The following is a 22,581-nucleotide window of genomic DNA, read 5'->3' as shown; positions in this document are numbered from 1 at the left end:
GTATCGTTATTTTTCTGACCTTCACAGATGATTTGAGCAGATATGGGTATATCTACTTGATGAAACATAAGTCTAAAACATTTGAAAAGTTCAAAGAATTTCAGAGTGAAGTGGAAAATCATCGTGACAAGAAAATAAAGTTTCTACGATCTGATCGTGGAGACAAATATTTGAGTTACGAGTTTGGTCTTCAATTAAAACAATGTGGAATAGTTTCACAAACTCATGCCGCCTGGAACACCACAGCATAATGGTGTGTCCGAACATCATAACCGTACTTTATTGGATATAGTGCAATCTATGATGTTTCTTACCGATTTACCACTATAGTTTTGGGGTTATGCATTAGAGACAGCTACATTCACGCTAAATAGGGTACCATCTAAATCCGTTGAGACGACATCTTATGAACTGTGGTTTGGCAAGAAACCAAAGTTGTCGTTTCTTAAAGTTTGGGGTTGCGATGCTTATGTGAAAAAGTTTCATCCTGATAAGCTCAAACCCAAATCGGAGAAATGTGTCTTCATAGGATACCCAAAGGAGACAGTTGGGTACACCTTCTATCACAGATCCGAAGGCAAGACATTCGTTGCTAAGTATGGAACCTTTCTAGAGGAGGAGTTTCTCTCGAAAGAAGTGAGTGGGAGGAAAGTAGAACTTGATGAGGTAACTATACCTGCTCCCTTATTGGAAAGTAGTTCATCACAGAAACCAGTTTCTGAGACACCTACACCAATTAGTGAGGAAGTTAATGATGATGATCATGAAACTTCAGATCAAGTTATTACTGAACCTCGTAGATCAACCAGAGTAAGATCCGCACCAGAGTGGTACGGTAATCCTGTTCTGGAAGTTATGTTAGTAGACCATGACGAACCTACGAACTATGAAGAAGCGATGGTTAGCCCAGATTCCGCAAAATGGCTTGAGGCCATGAAATCTAGGATGGGATCCATGTATGAGAACAAAGTATGGACTTTGGTTGACTTGCCCAATGATCGGCAAGCCATTGAAAATAAATGGATCTTCAAGAAGAAGACTGACGCTGATGGTAATGTTACTGTCTATAAAGCTCGACTTGTTGCGAAAGGTTTTCGACAAGTTCAAGTGATTGACTACGATGAGACCTTCTCACCCGTAGCGATGCTTAAGTCTGTCCGAATCATGTTAGCAATTGCCGCATTTTATGATTATGAAATTTGGCAAATGGATGTCAAAACTGCATTCCTGAATGGATTTCTGGAAGAAGAGTTGTATATGATGCAACCAGAAGGTTTTGTCGATCCAAAGGGAGCTAACAAAGTGTGCAAGCTCCAGCGATCCATTTATGGACTTGTGCAAGCCTCTCGGAGTTGGAATAAACGCTTTGATAGTGTGATCAAAGCATTTGGTTTTATACAGACTTTTGGAGAAGCCTGTATTTACAAGAAAGTGAGTGGGAGCTCTGTAGCATTTCTGATATTATATGTGGATAACATATTACTGATTGGAAATGATATAGAATTTCTGGATAGCATAAAGGGATACTTGAATAAGAGTTTTTCAATGAAAGACCTCGGTGAAGCTGCGTATATATTGGGCATCAAGATCTATAGAGATAGATCAAGACGCTTAATTGGACTTTCACAAAGCACATACCTTGACAAAGTTTTGAAGAAGTTCAAAATGGATCAAGCAAAGAAAGGATTCTTGCTTGTGTTGCAAGGTGTGAAGTTGAGTAAGACTCAATGCCCGACCACTGCAGAAGATAGAGAGAAGATGAAAGATGTCCCCTATGCTTCAGCCATAGGCTCTATCATGTATGCAATGCTGTGTACTAGACCTGATGTATGCCTTGCTATAAGTCTAGCAGGAAGGTACCAAAGTAATCCAGGAGTGGATCACTGGACAGCGGTCAAGAACATCCTGAAATACCTGAAAAGGACTAAGGATATGTTTCTCGTATATGGAGGTGACAAAGAGCTCATCGTAAATGGTTACGTTGATGCAAGCTTTGACACTGATCCGGACGATTCTAAATCGCAAACCGGATACGTATTTACATTGAACGGTGGAGCTGTCAGTTGGTGCAGTTCTAAACAAAGCGTCGTGGCGGGATCTACATGTGAAGCGGAGTACATAGCTTCTACAGAAGCAACAAATGAAGGAGTTCATATCCGATCTAGGTGCCATACCTAGTGCATCTGGTCCTATGAAAATCTTTTCTGACAATACTGGTGCAATTGCCTTGGCAAAGGAATCCAGATTTCACAAGAGAACCAAGCACATCAAAAGACGCTTCAATTCCATCCGGGATTAGTCCAGGTGGGAGACATAGAAATTTGCAAGATACATACGGATCTGAATGTTGCAGACCCGTTGACTAAGCCTCTTCCACGAGCAAAACATGATCAGCACCAAGGCTCCATGGGTGTAAGAATCATTACTGTGTAATCTAGATTATTGACTCTAGTGCAAGTGGGAGACTGAAGGAAATATGCCCTAGAGGCAATAATAAAGTATTATTTATTTCCTTGTATCATGATAAATGTTTATTATTCATGCTAGAATTGTCTTAACCGGAAACATAATACATGTGTGAATATATAGACAAACAGAGTGTCACTAGTATGCCTCTACTTGACTAGCTCGTTAATCAAAGATGGTTATGTTTCCTAGCCATAGACATAAGTTGTCATTTGATTAACGAGATCACCTCATTAGGAGAATGACGTGATTGACTTGACCCATTCCGTTAGCTTAGCACTCGATCGTTTAGTATGTTGCTATTGCTTTCTTCATGACTTATACATGTTCCTATGACTATGAGATTATGCAACTCCCGTTTACCAGAGGAACACTTTGTGTGCTACCAAACGTCACAACGTAAATGGGTGATTATAAAGGTGCTCTACAGGTGTCTCCAAAGGTACTTGTTGGGTTGGCGTATTTCGAGATTAGGATTTGTCACTCCAATTGTCGGAGAGGTATCTCTGGGCCCACTCGGTAATGCACATCACTATAAGCCTTGCAAGCATTGTGACTAATGAGTTAGTTGCGGGATGATGTGTTACGGAACGAGTAAAGAGACTTGCCGGTAACGAGATTGAACTAGGTATCGAGATACCGACGATCAAATCTCGGGCAAGTAACATACCGGTGACAAAGGGAACAACGTATGTTGTTATGCGGTCTGGCCGATAAAGATCTTCGTAGAATATGTGGGAGCCAATATGGGCATCCAGGTCCCGCTGTTGGTTATTGACCGGGGACGTGTTTCGGTCATGTCTACATAGTTCTCGAACCCGTAGGGTCCGCACGCTTAACGTTACGATGACAGTTTTATTGAGTTTTGATGTACCGAAAGAGTTCGGAGTCCCGGATAAGATCAGGGATATGACGAGGAGTCTCGAAATGGTCGAGACGTAAAGATCGATATATTGGACGACTATATTCGGACTTCGGAAAGGTTCCGAGTGATTCGGGTATTTTTCGGAGTACCGGAGAGTTACGGGAATTCGTATTGGGCCTTAATGGGCCATACGGGAAAGGAGAGAAAGGCCTCAAAAGGTGGCCGCACCCCTCCCCATGGTCTGGTCCGAATTGGACTAGGGAAGGGGGCGCACCCTTCCTTCTTTCTCCTTCCCCCTTCCCTTCTCCTACTCCCACAAGGAAAGGAGGAGTCCTACTCCCGGTGGGAGTAGGACTCCCCCCTATGGCGCGCCTCTCCCCTTGGTCGGCTGCCTCCCCCTTGCTCCTTTATATACGGGGGCAAGGGGGCACCCCAGAGACACAACAATTGATCTATTGATCTCTTAGCCGTGTGCGGTGCCCCCCTCCACCATATTACACCTCGATAATATCGTAGCGGTGCTTAGGCGAAGCCCTGCGTCGGTAGAACATCATCATCGTCATCACGCCGTCGTGCTGACGAAACTCTCCCTCAACACTCGGCTGGATCGGAGTTCGAGGGACGTCATCGAGCTGAACGTGTGCTGAACTCGGAGGTGCCGTACGTCCGGTACTTGATCGGTCGGATCGTGAAGACGTACGACTACATCAACCGCGTTGTGTTAACGCTTCCGCTGTCGGTCTACGAGGGTACGTGGACAACACTCTCCCCTCTCGTTGTTATGCATCACCATGATCTTGCGTGTGCGTAGAAATTTTTTTGAAATTACTACGTTCCCCAACAATTTTTTAATATGAAGAGCGCTATTGCTACGGATCATAGCAGTAGCGCATTTCCACAATAACCACTACTGCTAAGTTTACTACAAAAATTTAGTCCCACCTCGCTCCGTGAAGAGAGTTTCTACCACCTTAAATATGTTACTTCTCAAACTTTCATAAGCACTTGGTCTTCCACTACTAGGAAAAGGGCCATAGATAATATGGACACTAATGGCGCACCACACATGTGGTGCGCTACTACTATATACTAATGGCGCACCATGTGTTGGTACGCCATTAGTGTCCAAATACTAATGGCGCACCACATCCACGGTGCGCCACTACTAACATTTTTTTTCAAAACTAGTAATGGCGCACAACACCCTCGGTGCGCCACTACTAACAATTTTTTTTTTAGTTTTTTTCAAAACTAGTAATGGCGCACCGAGGGGACAGTGCGCCATTACTAGTTTTAACTAGTAATGGCACACCACACCCTCGGTGCGCCACTACTAACAAATTTGTTTTTATTTTTTTTCAAAGTTAGTAATGGCGCACCGTGGATGTGGTGCGCCATTACTAGTTTAACTAGTAATGGCGCACCACACCCACGGTGCGCCATTACTAACTTTGCCAAAAAATTCCACCGAATGCACCCCCCCTTGGACCACCTTTTCAGTTTTAGAAAAAATAAAAAAATGATGGAAATGTCAAAAAAATAAAATAAAATAAGTTTCCCATGTGATATGTGGTCTAGTTGTTGGGAAATATTTACAAATATGAATTTCGACTTTATTTGCAAAATCTCTCTGGAATTTGTAAAATGGGCATAACTTTTGCATACGAACTCGGAACGAAAGATACGGGGCTTTTAAGATCTAGAGGGGGAAAAATAAAAAAATCAAACTTACTAGTGGCGCACCATTTGCTAGGTGCGCCACTAGTAACAGAAAAAATATTGGTTTCAAAAAAACTTTTTTTTTGGGATTTTTTTTTCAAAATATGATACGTAATATGACCGGGAAGTTTGAAATATTTTTTCAAAATTTCATCACACTCATGAACATGAACAAAGTCCTAGACATCAACAAGGTTTAATAGGATTGATATGATAGATATATCAACAAGTGCCTGTGAAGTGAGCTGGTGCTAGGGTTGGATAGAACTGCGAAGTTAAGCGTGCTCGGGCAGGAGTAGTGTGAGGATGGGTGACCTTCCAGGAAGTTTGACCACGGAGTGCGATTTGACTTGAGATTAAGCATATTGGCTTGAGATTAACCCATAGTGACCCGAGATTAAGAAAAAAATGTGAATTTTTTTAAAAAAGATTTGAAAAAAGAATCTGAAAAAAAAATGAAAAAAAATTGTTAGTAACGGCGCACTTCTATGTGGTGCGCCATTACTAAGTCGGATAGTAATGGCGCACCGTGGGATATACTAATGGCGCACTCCCTGGTGCGCCATTAAACCAGGGAGTGCGCCATTAGTATACCAGATACTAATGGCGCACCTGTGGTGCGCCATTAGTAAAAATTCTAATGGCGTGATGCTAGTGGCGCACCTGTAGTGCGCCATTAGTAGCCAAAACAGGTGCGCCACTAGCAGGCCTTTTCCTAGTAGTGTTCATTGAACTCTATGTGTAGGATCTGTGGCCGCAATAGGAATCCTCACCGGTTCTTAAACCAGTGAGGATTCATATTGACAATTCAGATTCTACACAAAAAGATCATTGATGATGAATGTATTTTTGATGTCTATTTTTACATGCTGACACCTAGCAGTAGTGCGTTCTTTGTGAAAGGCGCTACTGCTAGGTCATTTAGCAGTAGCGCCTTTTTCTATAGCGCGCTACTGCTAAGCCATTCCATCTCCAACCCCACACCCTCCTCTATCCGATCCACTCACACTCACACTCACTCGATCTCCCCCTCAACCCCCCGCGCCGGTCCTTCCCCGTCGCCCCTCCCCCCTATGCGCCGCCGTCACCTCCTCCTCCTCGCTGGACTCGGTACCGGCCTCCTCCTCCGTCCTCCCTCCAGTCGCCGCTGGTCGGCCCCTCCTCGCTCTGCCTTCCTCCTCCGTCCTCCCTCCACTCGCCGCCGGTAGGCCCCTCCTTGCTCCGTCTTCCTCCTCTGTCCTACTCTCTTCTCCCTCCTCGAGTCGCCCCTCCTTCTCCCTCCTCCCTCCTCCATCCACAACCCCTCCTCCTGCTACATTTTGATTTAGTAGGCTAGTTGATTTAGTTGATTTAGAACATTTTGATTTAGTTGATTTAGTACGCTAGTTGATTTAGTAGGCTAGTCGATTTAGTTGATTTAGTAGGCTAGTTGATTTAGTTGATTTAGTATCCACCATTTTATTGTTATTTTTTCTGTACATGGATAGCTAGATGCTTTTGTTTTTCTGTAATAAGTTATTTTTTGGCAAAATGCAGGTGCCACTTTAGTTAAATTTGCCACTTGTTTTTTTAATCAATTATCTTAGGCAATAGGGGCCAAATTAGATGAAATGTCTTGGTAGGTGGTACCCTGATTTGGTAGATATTTGTGAAAAGTTTTTTCGGCAATAGGTGCCACCGAAATTCTTTGGTAGGTGGTACCTTGTCATCTAATATGTTACTAGATCTTAGGATTATAATTTTCCATCAAATTACTTCTCGCAGAAGAACCAAAAATATCACATGCTACTGTTTTTCTTTCCTGTGAAGTGGATCGTTAATCCTTTGCTCATATATATGGCTTTAGGAAAATGGCGCCACCACCACCATGTCGACTGTGCAAGTCAAGGTGCCACAGCAGCCTTGCAACTGGCAAGTTGTTTGGCACCTACTTCCACCCGAGTTTTCGTCATGCGGCGGTAAGAAATTAGATGAAATGTAACAACTATTTTATTTTTAATGTTGGCATTAATGCATTGTGTCATTTTTATTTTTTCACACAGATCGTCCCATGCAATGTGAGGTTGAAATTCAAATAGCTGACAGGAGACACTGTGACATTTGAGGCTCTTGGGGGGCCGTACACTATGGAGGTCGAGAAAGGACGCAATATGTCACAGATTGGAGGAGATGGATGGGCCCGTTTCCTTGCCCACATGCGTCTTACTGGTGGTGAGTTGATAAGCTTCTCCTTCAGAGCAGAAAGACCCAAGTTGGCTGTCATTTTTATCAACCTGGTGGAAGATGATGATGATGACGAAGATGATGAAGATGATGAAGATGACGAAGATGATGAAGATACTGAGGACCCACTCGATGAAGATGATGAGAACCCACTTCATGAAGCCATCGTAGCTCAAAGAATGAGGTTGAGCGAGGAGGAGGTGTGCAACCTATGGGACATAATTCCGCCACGTGATGACTTTTTCGGGGTGCCATTCGTGACTCGCCTGACAAGTACCATGGTCGATCGGCATGAAATGGTATGTTATACTGACTGTAGTAATTTGATGATGTATATATATATATGCTTTATTGTTATACTTACAAATGCAAATTATCCGATGATATGCTTAGTGTAGAGTCCAATGATATGCTTTGTGGAATCTAGTCGATGATATGCTTTAGTGTAGAGTCTGATCACATGCTTATTAGTGTAGAATCCAAGGAACTATTAATAGTGTAGATATTCCATATATACTTATTAGTAGAATTCATGCTTAATTAGTACAAATGCATAGTACTGTGTCTTTTGATAGTGGAGAAATGCTATTTATTAATTGATATGTTCTTCTTATTTAGAAATTGCCAAAGAACCTATCTGTGAGTTGTGGTATCGAGCCTGATGAAGAAGGCTCAACTGGACTATGCCTTACCGCAAGGGGCTCCGTCACCACCTGTACTTACCGCATGGACACAGACGGTCGCACGAACTTAAACTCGGTTGGGTGGAAGAGATTCCTCGTTGGTAAGAATCTTCATGTTGGACAGGCCATCCTAATTACTATCAGGAACACCCACCGCCCAGGCTTCAGGATGATGATCGTCGTCGATATCATCTAGAACTACATATGTGTGTGTGGCTATATCATCTAGAACTACATATGATGATCGTCGTCGATATCATGTAGAACTACATATTATGATCGTCGTCGATATCATGTAGAACTACATATGATGATCATCGTCGATATCATCTAGAACTACATATGATGATCGTCGTCGATATCACCTTGTACTGCTTGAGGATGCATGTTGACTATATATGAAATTGTTATCTAGTACTCCCTCCATTCCAAATTACTCGCCGTGGTTTTAGTTCACCCTCCGTTCCAAATTACTCGTCGTGGTTTTAGTTCAAATTTGAACTAAAACCACGACGATTAATTTGGAACGGAGGTAGTACTACCTAATACCTATAATGCTTTATGAAATTGATATCTAGTAGTACCTAGTATCTGGAAATTGCAGTTTATTGAAACTGAAACTGGGTAGGAAGGGGGGAATGGTGAAACACATAGCAGTAGCGCGGGGCTAGGAAAGTGCTACAGCTAGCTAATACTAGCGTGTTCTGGAAAAGCACTGCTGATATGGTCAATAGTAGTAGCGCCGGTACAGACCGCGCTACTACTAACAGTTAGTTGTAGCGCCTTATTAGTAGCGCGGCTGCCCGCGCTGCTGATAGCCTCAAAACCCATGCTACTACTAGGGTTTTCCCTAGTAGTGACCGCGCTGCCCCGAGGTCTTCTAGCCATCGCCCCGACCTGCCCGTCGCCGCTGCGTCGCCCCTTCGGGCCGTAGCGCGGCGGCCCATGGTCCACTTCATCATCCCCGCGTGTTGACTGCGCGTGGTATGCGCCGCGCCGCCTCCCTTGGCACGGGAACACCACCGTCTGCACCGGTCTTTGTTATGCTGTCAGGTTCTTCGCCTCCTTCGAGCATCGCCGCCGCGCTGCTAACCTAGCCACCACCGCCGCTATTCTTCGGCCACCGCCGCTACCCCGTAGCCGCCACAGCCGCCCGTCCACCCCATTCGTCTTTGTCTAAAAACCAGCCCGTCACCAGCGTCGCCGTCATCTACCCCGACCACTTCGTCTGCTCCGACCACAGTTGGTGACATCGGCCCCGCATCGATGGACGCCGCAATCTTCGTCGAGTTCTTCTCTGCTGGCCCCTCAGACTACTCCGACATGGCGTACAGCTCATGCAGGTCCCTCATCTACGCATGCCCGATGCTGGCAACACCGATGCGTGCCTTTGTCCATGACATGTCCCTAGGCCTGGCAAGCCTAGTGCGGCGCTTTGTCAACTTCGTCTTCGTCCGTCTATGCATGCCCAGTGCTGTCAACACCGGTGCGTGCCTTCGTCCATGACATGTCCCCAGGCTTGGCAAACCCGCCGCGACGCATCGTCAACAACATCTTCTTCCCGGCGCACCACTACTTCCTTGACGCCTTCTTGCGCCCGCGGCGACTTCCTCGACACCGGCCACCCCGACTCGACATCGACCACGGCATTCTTTGCACGGCTAACTTGACCACGGCTCCACCACCCACGCTCTCGGCTACCTCGACAACGACACAAAGGGCTACCGCCTTGCTTGAGCAACCTCGTCGGTTTCCACTCCAGCCACGACTCCGTGATGCATCGACCGTTACGACTATGGGGGTGTGTCCGTCGGCTTGCCTTCGGATTCTTCTCCAGTCTCACCGTCTGTGTCGCTACCGTTGTGACTGCGGGGGGATGTTGAGTAACGTGATTGTATTAGAAAACATAGGATAAACTAGGAAGTATTCTCGCTTGTCTTCTACTCCAAGTAGATCATGTACTCCTATATATATGCCCACGAGGCTCAAGCAATACAACAACTATTCCACCAATCCTCTCTCTCCCTTCTAGAACTCGACGACAGCGACGAGGAGGCGCCAGTGCCGTCCAACCCCGTCCGGCAAGGCGACCCAAGGCAGGGTTGCAGCAGGGACGGCGGCGGCGTGCAAGACGACGACGGCGGCGACTATACACCAACTTCTACAGGCTCCTCGGCAAGTAGAAAGCTCAAGACGGTGGCAGCGGCGTAGTAGTAGTAGTTTTTTTAGTTTAGTTTTTAAATTATGTTTTGAGTTTGTACAAATATCAGTGAAAACGCTTGAATTTCCTCCCAATTTGTGTCGTTTTATGCGAAGTTTAGCCCCGCTCGACACTCAAGAACCCAGAGCCCTGCTCGACACGGCTATGAGCAAGGGAATCCAGAGGGATCACGGCAAATTCTCAATCCTTTAGAGGGGCAGCGAGCAGAACAACGAGAGGAACAATGTTCAGAAGAGAAGATAAATTCAGAGGAATGTAGATGAGATGCATGAGGTAGCTGAAGATGCACGTGCATTTAATCGGCCCCAGAAGTTGCCAGTTTCTAGGAAGGTTGTGAAGGGAAGAGCTCCATAGCAGGAAAATCAAAGGTGGCTGAAGGAAAAAGAAACAAGTAGTAATAGTGGTTTTGAGGTTGATTTAGAAGAAGACAATAATTCTACTGATGATGAAGAAGCAATTGAATTCAGAAAATATGCAAGGGAACACAAGAACAAGGTCAGGAACAAAATGCTTGGAGACCAGGATGAGAAATCAGTTGATGTGCGAGAGGATTTTCTTGTCCCAGAGGATTGCAAGCTTGATGATGGTGATGGTGATGTGACACCCTATTTTGACAGCGCAGATGATTTATATGACGATGAAGCAAGTGATGGGGATGACATGCCTAAGAGGAAGAAGACAGAGCACAAAAATTATGATAGCACTTCTGAAATTCCTTTATGCTCTGTTGGTATGGCCTTCCATGACAGTAGGGAGTTCAGGAATGAATTGGTCAAGTATGGACTGAAAACATATCACCACTTGTTATTTCCAAAAGATGAGAAAAGGAGATCGCTGTGATCGTCTTCCCATCGCGGCTTCCACCTCTAGGGTTTCTCACTGCCGTGCAACGCGGGGGTTCCCTGCTAGCCGGCCAGGTTGCGCAGCGCGCATCCCCCCCCCCCCCTCGCGGCCATGGCGGGCCGTGGAGGTGGCGGACTGCCGGTGCCTAAGCCTTTGGCGCCGGTGCCACCTCGGGCACAGCAACTGACGGCGGCTACCTCGCAGCCGCTGCCCTAGCCTAGGGCTCCGCCGCTGTCCAAGGCACCGCCGCTTCCGCTGCCTAGGGTTGTGGTGCCTCAGCCGCGACCGGCGCCGCCGCCACTTTCGGCTGTGCAGCCAACGCAGCAGCGCCCTGTGCCGGTGCAGCAGGCTAGAGCTCCTCCTCCTCACAAGGTCGTCGCACCGCCGCCGTCTAAGGCCGCGCAGCCGCAGCTAAGAGGCGGCCAGGGCCAGGGCTCGGGCACTCACCGACCTCAAGTCGCTGCGAACCAAGGAGGGGAGTATGCGCATGGTGTTTGTGTGCCTCCTTGTGGACAGTGGAGCGATGACGGATATAACGCATATGGTGATGGCCAACACCGGGGTTCATCGTCGGCAGGCGGTGGACGAGGATGGGTCTGCGAATCGTCCGTTTATGGTCCTCCGGGCGACTTTGTTGAGGGCGCGTCGGGCCCGGATTACCGGCAGCGTGGCGGTTATCGTGGCTTCCGCGGAGGACGAGGGGTAATCGCCGACCTCCCCAACACCGTCAGCTCCAGCCTCCCCCGCCGGTGGCCACGGTTACGGACTCCATTGAGCCAGTGGATTCCTCGGAGCCGGTCGGTGTTGTGTAGCCAACAGTTATGATGGGTCAGAACATTGCGGCGGCTACAGTTCTGACAACACCAACGGAGCCGGTGACGGAAACCGCCACGAATTCGGCTAGAGCAACTGAAAAATCTGATTCTGATAGAGCCGCCAAGTGGGCTAGAAAGATAGAAAAAATGCTTTGTCATAGATGTGGTGAGCAGGGTCACTTCATTGCGGAATGTAACACTGAGCTATGCACTTGCCTCAAGCTGGTGCACGCTTCGGGAGAGTGTCCGTTGCTGCGTGTGCTGATGCCTGGAGTCACGATTTACGGAGTGTGTTGCTCCGGGCTGATGTTTTTTGAGTCCCCTTGTGCGGTTGTGGTCCTGGACATGCCGCAGATTTCGACCACGGGGGTTGTCAAAGTGACAAAAGGTGTATTGTGAGAGGCTACGATTTTACAACGGTTGAATGAACTTGCTCCAGGGAACTTTCATTGGGAGCTTATCAGGCTCGAGGCTAACATGTATAGGGTGGACTTTCCATCAACAGAGGATTTGAAGAAGCTCCTGAGTTTGTTGGTATGTGCAGGGTTCCCGGTACGGAATGTATCACTACAAAAAAAAGACACATCCGTGACATTTTGGGCCGAACGAATTTTTTTCTGTCATACTTATGACACTTCTATGACAATAATTGTGACAAAACACGGTATCATCATAGATGTGGTGGGGTCCTACGTCTATGACAAAAAATCATGACAGAAAATGGGCCTTTCGTCCTGGGCGGGCCGGAGACGCAGCTGCATGACATTCTTTGGGTCATCCATGACGAAAAAACCATGGTAGAAGCGAGGGCGAGGAAAATATCGGGGTGTTCCGGTTAGGGTGGGTGGTCGGGGCCGAGCGATGCGCGTTTCTCTCGTACACGCACGCGCGTGGGTGCGAGGCGTTGGGCTCTAACTGAACCCGAGCGAGGCGTTGGGCTCTAACTGAACCCGAGCGATTGCACTGCAGGCTACGCGTTACTGAACCCGAGCGATCGATCGATGGGTGTTAACTGAACCTGATCGAGCGATTCCTTCGCTACTGCTGCTAACTGAAGCCGATCGATGCTACCTCTGGATGAACAGTGAGCATTGCTGGGGGGTTTGGATGAACAGTTCCCGGTGGGGGTGGATGAACAGGACCCCGTGGTGTTGCCTCTGAATGAACAGGACCCCGATCGATCGAGCCGGTTGGGGCTGGATGAACAGGACCCCGTGGAGGGATGGATGAACAGGACCACCCCGTGGAGGGCAGGATGAACAGTAGACGGTGGAGGGCTGGATGAACAGTAGCCCGTGGAGGGGTGGTTGAATAGGAGCCCGTGGAGAGGGTTGGTTGAACAGTAGCCGGTGGAGTAGCGCGCGGTGGAGGCTGGATGAACAGGAGCCCGTGGATGAACAGTCGCAGGTGGAGGCTGGAGGAGGTCGACGGTGGATGAGCAGTAGCCCGTGGAGGCTGGAGGGGGTCAACGGTGGAGATGAACAGTATCCCGTGGAGTCCCGTTTTGCGGTACGCCACACCCTTCCCGATGAACAGGACCCCCATTTCGATCGTAGCGCTCCAACACAAGTCCGTTTCCTCCGTTTTGCGGTACGCCACACCCCTCCCGATCAACAGGACCCCCGTTTCGACCGTAGGTGGTCCGTTTCCTCCGTTTTGCGGTACACCGGACCACTCCCGATGAACAAAATCCCGTTTCGATTGTGGCCAGTCGAACACAAGGCCGTTTCCTCCGTTCTGCGGTACGCCAGGCCTCGTTTCCATCGGCTGTTCCCTCCAAGCCGGTTGGCTCCCACGCGTTCCGTTGCCTCCCGATGAACACGACGCATTTCGTTGCCTCCCCATGAACACGACGACGACATTGTTTCTTCGTTCCGACCCAGCCATGTACACGAACCCTGGCCATACGTACGCGCAAGTAGGCGTTCGAGACCCCGCCCGTATGTACGTACGTGGCCGTATTTACTTTCTTGCACCCTGTCCGCTGTACGTACGTGTACATGCTACGTGCGCGCCTCTACTACGACACGTGTGCGCCTCTACATCGACCAGTATGTACGTACACGTTCGCGACCAGAATGACAACGCTATGTATGCTTCGACCACGTGGGTCCCGACTGTCACGCACTTCCTTGCGTGCGAAGATGTAGCTGGTGGGTCCCAGCAGTCAGGGGCGAATCATTTTTTCTTGCCCGGACGCACTTCCTTCCGTGTGAAGATGTCGCTGGTAGGTCCCAGCAGTCAGGGGGAAACATTTTTTCGCGAAATACGGTTGCTCGTCCGGTGGGTCCCTGCTGTCAGGTGGAGGAATCATTATTTTCAGCGTAATAAGGAGGCACTTCCTTGCTGCGGCCGTGGACCCAGCTGTCAGCCTCTGCACTATAGTCCACGTCCGATGGAAACCGTTCCTTGACCACATTGACCATGCCACGCCGAGAGCACCAGGGCGGTGGACGACGGCGAGGCCTAGGAAGGGGACGACGTGGAGCCGGGGAAGACGCGGCAGTGGATGCCCACGCGTAGAGGAGTATGAGGGTTCACTGATTCGCTGCGGTGTGAGGCTGCCGTCGCCGCAAAATAACAGGGGGTGTGGGTGAGTAGAGGGATGGCCTCGCCAGCGGTGGGAGTAGTAGGGGGCGGTGAGGCCTCCGCGGCATCGCAGCCGGCCACAGGAGGCAGGAGCACGAGGCACGACTGGCGCTGCTTTGGGCGGCTGGAGCAAGAAGACCAGAGGTTGAAGAAGCACTATGGCCGTTGGATGGACATCGTATGGTCACTGGAGCTAGAATCGTTCATATTGACTAAGTTGACAAAGCCCTCCGTCCCCGTCAACTTAGTTGGCCCACAAGTCAGCCTCCCACTATTGTGGGTCCCAGCTAGTAGGGGGTATTCATTTTTTGTGCGTAATAAGGAGGCACTTCCTTGCGTGCGAAGATATAGCTGGTGGGTCCGACCTGTCAGCGGTGGGAACGTTTTTCGCGAAATACAGAGGCCCTTCCGGTGGGTCGCAGCTGTTAGGTGGAGGAATCATTATTTTGCGCGTAATAAGGAGGCATTTCCTTGTGTGTGGCCGTGGACCCAGCTGTCAGCCTCTCCACGCACAGTCTACTTCCGATGATCTCGTTCGTTGACCACGTTGACCACTCCGTGCCGAGCGCATCCAAGGTGGTGGACGACGGCGAGGCCCCAAACAACAACGAGCCGGAGATGGGAAGACGCGGGAGTAGAGTCAGTTGGTTCTGCTGCGGTGTGGTTCGGCAGTCGGTGGAGAAGAACAGGAGGTGTGGAGGGGTGGAGGGATGGCCTGGCCAACGGTGGAGTAGCGCTTCACAGCGAAGCGTGCTAAGCAGAGCTGCTAGCAGCAGGAGGCGGGAGCAAGTGGTCCCGGCGGCGCTGGAGGAAGAAGACGAGATATTGAAGATGGATGCCAGTGGTCCCGGCGGCGCTGGAGGAAGAAGACGAGAGATTGAAGCAGGTGGTCCCGGCGGCGCAGGTGGTCCCGGCTAACGATGTCAGAATCATTTGTTGACTAAGTTGACAACGACTTGCATTGGCTTCGACCTATTGGCCCACATTTCAGCCACCAAAAATATGGCACGTATTCAACCCATTTTTTCAGAATTTACAGTCTTTTTTTTGGGGTAGAAGTTACAATCCATTTGATCTCTTTTTTTTTGAATTATAGTACATTAGCTGGGCTGGGTGAAGAAATAATGTAGCGTCCATGCGGCCCATTTATCATTTTCCTAAAAAATTACAGGCCATTTGCACTTCTCAGAATACACGATTTTGCTGGGCTTATTCTAATTATAATGTTGGGGTGGGCGCAACAATGTTATCAAAACACTACTACAAAAACAGCTATAGCCAATATGGACACTAATGGCGCACTGTACATGTGGTGCGCCATTACACAATCACCAGGATTTTCGTTGCCAAAAAAATTCCAGGATTTTATTGTTAAGAAATTATTTTTATAAGTTAATAAGATGTGGGATATTGTTTTCTTACATATGTAAGTATCTGTTAAATATATGATGACAATAACAATAATATATAATAACATATAAAATAATTTAAGTATATATAATATAGTTAGAAGGGAAACATAAGTTGGACGAGGCGTTCCTATTCTTATATAGAAAAATAGAACAGACCTCTGCGTTTTCTTAAAAAAAATATAAATTGGGCTGCCAGTTTCAAGAAAAATAAAACCTCGGATGGGAGGTCCATAGGCCGGTCGATACATGACGGCCCTCAAGAAAATACAAACAGGCCTATGGACCTCCCATCCAAGGTCGTGGGCTGCGCATGTTAAAAAAGAAAGCCTAGACGGGGCAGCCCAAAACCCAGCTGATACTTGCTGCCCCAGTGATAATAAATGATACTTGCCAGCTCCCCGGCTTCGTTGTGAATTTATCTCCTATAGTAACTACGTTGAAGCACCTAAAAAATGTAACTATGTTGACAAACCCGTGGGCCCCAACGTCAGTATAGCATTAGGAGGAAGTATTTTTTCGATGAGGCACTTGCTTGCGTACGACCATAGACCTGGTGGGTCCCGACTGTCCGCCTCTCCACGTACAGTCCTCTCCAGATTCCTCTCGTTTGTTCAGCATGTTCACAATGGCAGACAGCGGCGTCATGGCGAGCGCACAAAGGCGCAGGAGGAGATCCGACCACCTGAGGAAGTGCCTTATTAGTAACAAAACAACTGAACTAGCCTAGTGGCCGAGTGACAATACCCGAAAGCTGTTCCGCCCGGGTTCGATTCCACCTGTGCAGAGAAAACATCTCCAATTTTTTGCGTCTGCCTTTATTGACATGCGGGTCCCAATTGTCATCTACACACACCACGTCCAACACTTGCCAAAACTTCGTCCCTCGTTTTCTCTGTTTTTCGCACACTCGACATTGTCTGGGCATCTTCAAAATAGCATATCTTTTTGACTGTGCATCATATGAAGATGTGCTATGCATGAATGTTGATCAGCATGATGTTAACTGGCTGGTAGTTCCAGTTTCGACCATGAATAAAACTTCCATCATGATGTTAACACTGTTTGAAAAGGCCGTGTTAATATATATGCTCTGCCTCTGAAAGTTGAAGTTTCTTATCTCAAACTGAACTTGGAGTTTCTTATCTGAAACTGAACTCGGAGTTTCTTATCTGAAACTGAAACTTGTTGTTTCTTCTCTGAGAATCACATTGTCTGCACTTTTATACTCCTATGAAACTACATTTTTTAAGTGCTAAAAATAGATCTCTAGAATTCATAAAATACTTCATATGCTCAATACTGCAAATCTGAAATTCAAAAGACATTCATATCTGAAAGTACTCTCAAAATACACAACACAAAACACAATTCACAACCTGCAAATACTAACAACCCTAAGCTCCTCCTGACAATTCACAACCTGCCCGACTATTGGTCTGGGGGGGGCAATCCCTCCTATTCCTCGACGGCAGACAGCCGCCCCGTGAGATGATGTGAACGGCGAGGGAGAGGATGGCGGGGAAGCGTCATCGGACCAACTGTTTTTCTCCTCTTGCAGTTGGGTTCGGTCGACGAAGACTCCATCTGCTCGCTCTGGCACGACACCCTCACAAACAGCACCCTGTAGATGCTCGATCCTTCAATCTCTGGTGGACGCTCCATCTGGGATCGATACTCCCACCACCGCTCCCTCACGATCGGATTCGGTGAATCTGTTTGCTCCATGGCCCAGAGGAGCAGCTCTATGTACTCCCGCGCGACTCCCTCCGGGAGTATCACCGCCTTTTCGCTCTGTTGCAGATATTTGGCCATGGATGTCGCCGTCGCCGCTAGTTGGTCCTTGTTGTCAAACCAAGACTATATCTCCAACATCCTAGCTAGCTTCACAGGGTCGCCGTCTGCAATCCTCACGCATCGGTTGTACTCCTCCATCGATCTACTTCTCCACAGCACCTTCACTCGCTGGCGGTGGGTTTTTAATGGAAGAGGAGAGGAGTAGCGCTAGTTTTGGTTTAGAACGGGAGAGGAGCGACGCTGGTTTTGGATTGGAACAGGAGAGGAGGGGCGATGGTTTTGAAATGGAAGATGAGAGGAGCGGCGCTGGATTTAGATTGGAACAGTAGAGGAGCGGCAGTGGTTTAAGAGGAGAAGAGCGGAAGAGCGGCGCTGGTCTTGGAAGTATTCTTTTTTTGCGTATTTTGGGTCAAAGTTTGACCACGTACTGTATTTGACAACCAAAATGTGAATGCATGTCACCAAAAATTGTATCGTTTGGTTCGTATCTGAATGTACTTTCAAATTATATTATTTTTGCAACGTATAACATATATTTTATTTGCGAAAATCATGGTCAATTATGACCCAGAATAAAAGGGAGACTAGTTAATGTGGGGTCGCTTTCTTAATTGAAGGGTAAATTGATTTTGATTTTGATCCAGTCATAGCGCGCCGGCCCTCTCGTCCAATCCTAAATCGTTGTCGCATGCTCCTCTCCCTCTTCTCCATTGCAAAACCACCTCCTCTCCTCTCCATCATCTCCATTCCAAAACCACCGTCTCGCCTCTCCCTCTTCTGACGTAGCCCATCCTGCCATTGAGACACTGACACATGGGTCACACCAAGCGCGGGGCCCACCTGTCAGCGACCGAAAGGCAGAGGAACCTCTCGTCTCCATCATCTCCATTCCAAAACCACCGTCTCGCCTCTCCCTCTTCTCCATTTCAAAACCACCCCCTCTCCTCTCCATCATCTCCATTCCAAAACCACCGTCTCGCCTCTCCCTCTTCTCTATTGCAAGACCACCATCTCTCCTCCCATCTTCCAAAGCTAGCACGGGACCACTCAGAAGGACATCTATGGAGGGGATGCAGCAGCGAATCAGGCAGATCACCGGCGGCGACCAGGCAAAGTTAGCCAGGTTGAAGGAGATCCTTACTTGGTTTGACAATGAGTAGGAGATTTCAAGGACGGTGAGGGCCATGTGGCAATGTATGCGAAAGAGCGAGACGACGGTGATGAGGGCGGCGATGTACTCCTCGGCGGCAGTCACGCCACAGTCCTTCGAGTTCATCGAGTATCTCCTCTGGGCGATGGAGCAGACAGATTCGCCCGAGGCGAAAGTCAGGCGGAGGTGGTGGGTGTACAGGTCGAAGATCGAGCACCCAGAGGACGAGGGTAGGAAGACCAGATAATGCACCAGTCTTTGGTAAGATTCTTAATTAAGATCAAAGTATTGTGACCGTTCTTTCAACATTGATGCATCATATCTATTCATGTCAAGGAAATATGCAATGAGTAAGCCTCGATATTTTGGAATATGGATTACGTCAAGTTCCCATCTTTAACCTTGCTAGCCAACTTGAATCTCGAGGACGAGATTCATTCTAAGGGGGGTAGATTTGTAACATCCCAAATTTTCAGATTTGGAATGTTACTAGGATCATTCTTTGTCATTATGATTTCTATGCATATTTGAAATTTTCTGAATATTCAAATCATTATGCAACTAAAGGCAATTTATTGGAGTGGAGATAACATGACTTCTCCCCTATTTTAAAAATGTTCATAGTGTCCAGAATATTATTTCCTGTTCATTTAATATGTTCTGGTATTTTTCATAATCTCCACAATATGTTATTTGATTGTTTTATTGCTGTTTGTGTGGCCTATTGCATACAAATGAATTTCCAAAATTGCATTATAGGTGGAACTAGTGTCCCTGTAATTTATTTTAGTAGTAGTATTTTACTGTGTGTTCTGGTATTTTTAGGAAGTAATGTTCTATTTTAGTTTTAGCCAATAGTTATGCTGTGCAGTAAAGTTTTTAGCCAGATATTACTGTTCGCATGGGCTTGGACAACCGCAGGCCAACTCGATTCCCTCCCGTGCGCGCAAGGGAGCAGCACAGCGTCAGCAGGCTGGCCCATTTCCCTGCACAGCTGCAGCCCACTCCGCAGCCTTTCCTATTTGTTTTTTTCTCTGCTTCACCTCTCTGCCGCTGACTGACCTGGCCCGCTTGTCATCTCCCATCTCCGTTCGTGTTCTTCCTGGTCTCTGTAGCTACCGAACCAAACCGAGATCGAATCGATCGATTCGATCGCTCCTTTGCACTCCCACCTCCATATATATACTCCCCACGTCCGGCTTGTCCGATTTTTTGGCAAAATCTCACGCTCCCATTCCCTGGAACTCCCGATCGAATCTCACCGGAGTTCCGCAGCAGAAGCTCCTTCGCCGGTCGTTTCCATCGACGCAGAAGGTTCCCAGCGCCCCCTTACCCTCGGTTGTCTTCGCCTTGACCTCCTCTCCCTCCCTCACCTACTAGTTCTCGCAGGGGAGCACTAGAACGAGCGCTGAGACCGCCGCCCGAAGCAGGAGCCGCCGTTGCCGCTCCAGCTGGACCTCACCGACGTTAGCAGAAGCCCCGGCCGTTTCCGAGGACGGTTTCGAGTTCGCCGCCTCTCTACGCTCTTTGTCCCTTCGTCCCCGAGCTCGGGAGGCCTCTCCAACGAGCGTACGCTCCAAGTCCGAGCCGCGCCGCGAAGTCTTGCTCAACTCCGGCGGCCATCGAGCCCTCCTTCTCCAGTGAGCAAACGACAGCCGCCCGATCTTCTATAAACGGCCAAGATTAGATCTGTGTTTATTTTTATTTTAGCCGAACCGTTATCTGTTAAGTTCCGGCCGTCCGCTCTTTAGCCACCGCAGTGAACGGTTTCCAGCCAGTGACAACGCGACACGTGGCACCTCCACAGCTGCCGCAGCAGTTCTTCCAGAAATCAGTTTTGGCATAATTTATTTAGGGCAGATTTCATACCAAAATTTCATATTTTTGAACTGTTTAAATTTGAATTTGCTCAAATTTGAATTTAAACTTCCGGAGGCCGTATCTTTCAAACCGTAGATCCAAATTTGTTGATTCCTTTTGCATTGTGATTCTACTAGCATGTAGATAATATATACCCACTGATACGTTTATGATATTAAAGTTTTATTTGAATTATTTTTTGTTGACTTTGTTTTAGTGTTATGTGAGTACGATTTATTTATCGGTGCATTCATTGAACATATAGATTGTCCGGAGTGCGAAGCGGATCAGAATTAATCGTTAAAGTACTTCAACACCGTTCAAGGCAAGTTCGCACTTTTGATTTTGCTCATCCTATATTCTGTTATGCATGTGTGGTTTTTATGCTATGATATATGTTTGGCCCGATATGTGTATCCCATGTTGTCATGTTTTGGTATTGATTGCGTTATGTGATGGTGTGATCAACTTGCTATGGTAGATGCGGGCATGTGTCGAGTGATCCATGAAAGTGATGAGTGTTTATAGCCGTAGGCTCGGGATTATTAACCAGGTGAATGCGTCACTGGCAGAGCGCTCTATTGTCCCTAGAGAATGCGCCATTGACAAAGCGCACTTGAGGCGAGGTATAGTTTTCGGAACTTAAATCAGGTGAATGCGTCCTTGGCAGAGCGCTCTATTGTTCCTAGAGAATGCGCCACTGACAGAGCGCACTTGAGAGATACTTCTTAAGTTCTTGTCATGCTTACTTAGAATCTTTGGGTTATCTTGGGTGATTAAAATTAGAGGCGATTGTAATTCAGTTAGTGGAGGTAGGTGAAGACATTCTTCTCCAAACTAACTTGTTTGTTTTATTTGTCATACATTGCTTTGTGGATGTAGGTTTGCTATATCATATTGTGTGATTTGCCAATACATTTAATGTATTGACCCTTTGTGGCTGCAACTTATCATGTTGCAGGATTTTCATATGATCAGTGAGATACAGTAGGGTCACGAGTCTTCACTCAACATGTTCTCCAGTGGGCATTGATGGACTCATCGTTTATTATGCTACCTTTCTGCTGTTACTATTGAATAAGTTAGCCATGTGCTATTCAGTTTGTAACACTTTATAAATTCGGGATTATACGTTGTAGTAAATGATGCACTTTTTATTTGATATTCATATGTACTGTGTGTGCTAGCGAGTCGATCCAGGGACTAGCACAGTGAGCACAGAGACATCGAATCTTATCAGGTTCGGGTCGTTACATAGAGGATAACGAATCGATCGAGTACGGTGTGCCGTTCGTGAGGGTGCAGAGCTAGCCGGAGCCACAGGAGTATTCGTTCTTCCACCGCAAGAGGAGGCCGGATGGCGCAACGTCGCTTCCCCGCCGTTCTCCACGGTTCCCTCGACGCTCGCCTCATTTCAACGGCGTCGGTAGGGTTTAAGGTAAGCTTCGCACTAACCTAATCTTCCAGCTGCTCATGCTTACAATCAGTGTGACAACTAATAAAAACCATGCTAACAATCAGTCTCCGAGTACTATGCCAATCATCCTAAAATAGCTCTGGACCTTTGGGTCAAAGTTGTGACACTGTGTACAAATAATGAAAAATAGATTGGTGCTTCTTTCAGAAAAGAGTACACCCCTAGAAAACTGCTAATATAAGCTACTAGTATTATTTTTAAGTCTAAGCTACTAGTATTTGGTTAGAGGATTTGCTGCCGAGAAAGATCCGTCCACAGTGAGCGCCACACATCCCACTGATGGTGGTGGATGCCAATGCTTGGATGGAGCAGGGTTGGTGTCGGTAATTTTTACTTGGCACCTCGCACTCTACATATATGCCGGTTCCATCCGTACATTTGTGCAGTTCCACCAAAATGCAGCTGAATAACCCTGTTTGCAGAGATAATTAAAAGGCGTGATTACATTATAGTGGCACTAGTTG

The sequence above is a fragment of the Triticum aestivum genome, chromosome 7D, assembly GCF_018294505.1.
Source record: "Triticum aestivum cultivar Chinese Spring chromosome 7D, IWGSC CS RefSeq v2.1, whole genome shotgun sequence".
Classification (NCBI taxonomy): Eukaryota; Viridiplantae; Streptophyta; class Magnoliopsida; order Poales; family Poaceae; genus Triticum; species Triticum aestivum.
This window is presented reverse-complemented; position numbering follows the sequence as displayed.